The sequence below is a fragment of the Manihot esculenta genome, chromosome 7, assembly GCF_001659605.2.
Source record: "Manihot esculenta cultivar AM560-2 chromosome 7, M.esculenta_v8, whole genome shotgun sequence".
Taxonomy (NCBI): Eukaryota; Viridiplantae; Streptophyta; class Magnoliopsida; order Malpighiales; family Euphorbiaceae; genus Manihot; species Manihot esculenta.
Genome location: NC_035167.2, coordinates 23,769,302 through 23,775,376, shown reverse-complemented (window position 1 = coordinate 23,775,376; position 6,075 = coordinate 23,769,302).

The window sequence follows — 6,075 nt, the reverse complement described above, 5'->3', positions numbered from 1 at the left end:
AGTACCAGATGTTATACCAAGATATTGCATTTTTTTTAATATAGAAAGCACTAACATGTCCTAATCTAACATATCATAAATCAAAAAAATCAAGCAAATAAGCAAAAGAAGATGCATTTTCATTTGTTATTGCAGAAATATTGAGAATAAAGAATCCATGATTACAATAACATTTTTCAATAAAAATGTCATTTTTAGTGAATACAATTTTGTCTAACTCAAAAGACACCTTAATCCCAGCCTTTCCCAATAGAGCTATAGAAATTAAATTAGCTCTCATATTAGGTACACGAAGTACTTCATTAAATGTCAAGGTCTTGCCAGATGTGAGTTTGAGAAAAACTTTCTCTTTACCAATGAAATTTGCAGTCCTAGAATTACCTAAATACACATGTTCTTTTCCTTTCCCACTATAGTGTAAGAGGTAAACACATTTTTTTTGTATAGATATGCCTAGTAGCACCAGAGTATACTACCCATTTTTGCACATTAGCTACTAGAAAAGTTTGAGAAATGACCGCAGTAATAATGTCATCTCCTTCAACTAAATTCACTTTTAGTTTAGGAGGATTGTCATTTATCACTCTTTTCCTGCACTAAGGTGCATGATGGCCCGTCTTACCACATACAAAACAATATCCTTTCTTTTTAAAAGTGGGATTATTAAATTTAGGTTTGTAATCAAGTTTCTTATTTTCGTATCTGTTATTTGATTTGTGCACTTTTTCTTGTATAAGATTTGCTCTTGTAGTCAGCTTTTTACTTTTTGCAGCTTTAAGTTTCCTTCTGTTTGTATCTTCAATCTTGGAGATGTCAGAAAAAGGTTTGGCATATGGAACAGCAGGCAAAAAAGGCCCACCATTTACAGTAGTAGGAAGTGCAACGGCAGGAAGCATAGTAGAAGCAGAGACAGTAACAATGTTTGGTTCCATTTGTTTTCTCCTCACCTAATAGCCTTTGGGGGGAAGCCTTATTTTCTGCTTGTAATCTACAAAATAGGATACCCTATAAGAAAACTGATAAAACACAATATGAACTTTGGAAATATTATACACCTAACTTAAAATATTTAAAAGTGTGGGGTGTCTTGCTAAAATAATGCTTCCTGATCCTAAAAAATGAAAAATAGGTTCAAAATTTCTGATTGTATGTTTATAGGTTATGCTGAACATAGTGCTGCATATACATTTCTTATTTTGAAAAGTGATGTGCTTGATTGTAACACTATAATTGAGACAAAAAAATGTTGAGTTTTTATGATATTTTGTTTGGTTGATTTCCATGTAATTGCACCACCTCCTAGAGTGAATACATAACCACTAGTGGATTTTATCTCATTTGAATCTAAAATCCAGTTAGCATCACTATATCATTCTAATACAGCGGAAAATCCACTATATAAGATACAATAGTTTATGGTACCTCTCAAATATTTCATTGGTCTAACCAATGTAGCCCAATGATCGTCATTGGGATTATGTGTATACCGACTCAATCTACATACAACATAAGCTATATCAGGTCGCGAAAAATTCATTAAATGCAACAGACTCCTAATGATCTGTGCATATTCAGATTGAGCAACAGTGTAATGACCCGGAATCCAGATTGCTACCGGCGCTAGGATTCAGATAGACTTAAGGTCGCCGGAACCCATAGCAAGCCTGCTATACATCTTGTGTACTTGATGAAATCCCATACATGATCATACATTTTCATAAAACTTAAAACATTTCATGAACCAAGGCCCGATCTGTGCATGCATCATAAACGGTATACATAAAACCTGTAATACCCGGCTAGAGTCTAGCGTCGGAAGTCCTGTAGTCCGGTGGAATTTCTGATGTCGGAATCCTCTGGAAGGGTACGGATTATGTTTTCCTATGTTTTGAAAGCGTTTTCATGTTTTCAAGTGTTTAAAGAAGTACGGTTTTGCAAGAAAAGCACCAAGATAGAAAAGCCAAGGTTCGGCCACCGAAAGTGACTTCGGCCGCCGAACGTGCATGGCATTCGGGTTCTCATTCGGCCGCCGTAGTTGGTCTGGCCAGCCAACTATAAAAGGCCCTAGGTCGGTCAAATGGATAAGATTTTCTTTCCATTTGCACGAGCTGAGGTGAGACTTGATCTTCCTTGGGTGATTCATGTGTTTTCTCAAATCTTTCATGGTTTTGATGGGTTTTCATGTGTTTTTGAAGTTTTTGTGCAAAAGAGCAAAGTTTGGAAGTTTGGAGAATTTGAGAGAGGATTTCTCCATATCTCCACATAGGGATTGTTCAATCTCTTGTTTGGAAGAGGTAAGTGAAGATCCTGAACTTCCTTTCTTGATTTTGAAGGTTTTATGGGAGTTGTATGGGTAGTTATGCATGTTTAGGTTACGGGCAGTTTTTGAGGATTTTGGTGTATCAGCATGGTTAAGTGTTGTTTGATATGTTTGTTGGAGGTGTTAGGATAGGTTTAGACCTCTTTATGCATGTTAGATGGTTTATGCTAGTTGGGAGTCGTTGCTATGCATGTTGGATAGGTTTTGGGTGAAGTTTGCATGAAACAGAGCAGGTTTCTGCCCAACGGGCAAAACCAGGTTCGGCCGCCGAAGGAAGGTTCGGCCGCCGAACCCCTTGTGGAGGCAGTTTTGGCTGCCAAAGCTTGCCCCCGAACATTTGGACTTTCGTCTCTGGAGGCAAGGTTCGGCCGCCGAAAGTGCCGCCGAAGGTTGAGTTTCGTCTCTGGACGAGACTTTCGGCTGCCGAAGGTGCCGCCGAACATGCATGAGTTTCATCTCTGGAGGGGAGTTTCGGCCGCCGAAAGTGCCCTGTCCAGCTTTCTTTTGCATGTTGTATGTGATTGTTCTAGGATGCTTTAGAGGGTTTTTGGGGAGTTTCTTAGAGATGTTCTTGAGTTAGTTTGGTCTCTCATTTCAATCCACCTGTGTAGGAACAGACCAGAGGAACCAAGGAGTTCAGCAGTGAGCACTGCTTCAGAACCTGCAGAGTCAGTACAGAGTCAGCCAGAGGTGAGTGGAACTGAACTAAATCTTTTAATGCGAATTCAAACATTTTTAGCATGTTTCATGCATCATTTATGCCATGTTTATAGTATTGCATTAGTGAGCACGAAGATATTGCATTAATCAGTGCATGTACAGATTGGGCGTAGCTTGGATTCATTAGCCCCCTAAATGAAGACCTGAGGAGCCCTGAAAGGGCTGGGCACACGGTACCATAGGGTGCTAAATGAAGACCTGAGGAGCTCCTTCGCGGGCCGGACAATGTGGGGGAATTTTGAATTAGTCCGTCTGAGATTATATGATTTACTTGTGTTGTGAGGCATTCCATGAGATCATGTGTTATAACATGTTTTATATGTACTACTCACTGGGCTAGTATAGCTCACCCTCTCCCTTAACCCCAGTCTTACAGGATCAGAGTCCAGAGATGTCAGTAGGGTACAAATGAAGAGAAGGGTTATGTAATAGTTAGTATGGACATGTATATGTAAGAGTATTGAGTTAGCAGAGTTGTAATCCTTTTGTATACATGATCTTTTATGTACATGTTTTATGTTATATGTATGAAAACCCAGACTTAACCGGATATGAGTTAGCCCACCTAGAGTAAAGACGAGAGCTCTAGCAGGGGTTTACAGTGTAAAGATAGTGTATGCACGGGTTAAGCCTTGGAGCAGAGAAAAGTTTTAATTTTTACAGAAAATGTATGATCATGTATGGGATTTCACAGGTACACAGAGTTCACAGCAGGCTTGCTACGGGTCCCGGCGGCCTTAAGCCAATTTGGATCCTAGCGCCGGTAACAGTTCGGTTTTCGGGCTGTTACAGATTGGTATTAGAGCCCTAGGTTCATATGGTCGGGCCTATAGAGAGAGAGTCGGGCTCATAGAGGTCATAGATGGTCAAGCACCATAGGAAAGCATGTCCATTAGGATAGGATGTCAGTCCCTGTCTATCTGATGTGTGAAATGCTATGATTCATGCATGTGCCATATATGTACTGTGTGGTTGAGGGCTATATGTTGCTAATGTGCTATGTTGTGTTCCAGCGAGTGAAGATGCGAGGAACTCGTCAATCCGCGAGATTGACTGGAGTCCCACCAGGAAGTGAGGGAACAACTGCTCGTCCTCCTGCATTACCAAGGGGCAAGATCTCACAGGTTAAGCAGGGAAGGAACGTCACGAGACCCTAGAAGGTCTTCTGACGAGAGCAGAAGAGGAGTAGATAGAGGGGGAAGATCAGAGGAAGAGAGAGAGGCTATGGATGTTGGTCAGAGCAGAGATGAAAGTATGGGTATAGGAAGGTCTGAAGAAGGTATGGGAGAGTCCCAGGGAGGCGCTCAGGGCCCAGGGTATCCGATGGGAGGTACGTCGGATTTCTCCAGCTTTGCCCCATATCCACCTTATATGCCATATATGCCTTATCCTTCTTTTTACCCACCATATCACATGTATCCACCCCCACCTTTTCAGCCAAGTCCAACACAACCTGAACTAAGAGAAACAGTACCTCCACCACCACCAGAACCTGTAGCCCCTGTTGTTGAAGCACAATAACCTAGTTCATCAGGGGGACATAAGGTGAAGATGACCGAGTACTTAAAGTTGGATGCTCCTAAATTCAATATAGGAGATGATCCCTTTGAGTACCTTAGTGCAGTCAGAATGATAACCAGTGAGTTGGGAGCTGATGAGAGCAGGGCCATTGAGATGGCAGGGTTCACATTAAAGTGCAAGAAAGCCAGAGAATGGTTTAAGAACTATGTGGACCCAGAATAGACAGCCTGACATGGGAAGAGTTCGCCAATGAGTTCGCAGGGTGGGCTTTTCCTGACAGTTCCAGGGAGATGAAGGTTGTCGAGTTCGAACAGCTGAGACAGACAGAGGAGATGAGCGTTGATGAGTATACAGATAAGTTCCTGGCATTGTTACCATACGTAGGTCAGGCGTATGATACGGATCAGAAGAAGGCAAGGAGATATGCCACAAGACTTCACCCCAGGTATTTCTTCTTGATTCTTCCAGCAGAGAAAGAGGGTTTCCACTCCATTGTGGATGCAGCCAGAAAAATAGAGGCGAGTGCCATCATACAGGGAACAGGAAAGCAGCAGGTGGCACAGTCTTCGGGTTCTAAGACCCCCAGTGCAGCAGTTTCTGGCAGCAGAAAAGGAGAGAAGTTTAAGTCCAAGAGAGGCAAGTTCTGGAGCAGGATGAAGTCAGGACTGGGAATGGGAAGCGGCTCCAGCTCTGGCACAGGCAGTCCAGTATGTCAGAAATGTGGGAAACCACACAGAGGAGTTTGTCTGATGGGATCTACAGCCTGCTATAGATGTGGGCAAGAGGGACATATTGCACGAGAATGTCCCCAGGCGACCTTTATGGCACCATCCCAGCAGATGACCTCAGGCAGTGTCGCACAGCCAGCAGCTTCAGCTGTACCACAGAGCAGTGGCAGAGGTAGAGGAAGAGGGTCAGCCTCTTCATCAGGGATGGGTTCCCGAGGTGCAGGTCCGTCAGCCCCAGCACGGATTTTCACCATGACTCAACAGGAGGCAGATACATCGAACACAGTGGTGTCAGGTAATCTCATCATTGGGTGTTCAGAGGTGTATGCTTTGATGGACCCCGGTGCTTCTCACTCTTTCATTGCTTCTAGAGCGCAGAGAGGTTGGGTTTGATAGTCTCCGAGTTAGAGTGTCCTCTCTGGGTCAGTGGACCTAGATGTGACCCATCATTGGCAGAGTCAGTCTGTCAAGTCAGTCCAGTGTGTATAGAGGTAGATACCTTCCAGCTGACCTTGTGGTTCTAGAGTTGGCAGATTTTGATGTCATTCTAGGGATGGATTGGTTATCTACGTATAATGCTACCTTGAACTGCAGGACAAGGTAGTCAGTTTCAGAGACCAGGATGGGTCAGAGTGTGTCTTCAGAGGAGACAGGAGAGGGACACCTAGAGTTTGATATCAGCCCTTCAGGCTCGTCGGTTGTTGAGGAGGGGTTGTCAGGGGTTCCTAGCTCATGTGAGAGAGCTAGACATGCAGGTTAGGGAACCATCCTCAATACCAGTTGTTA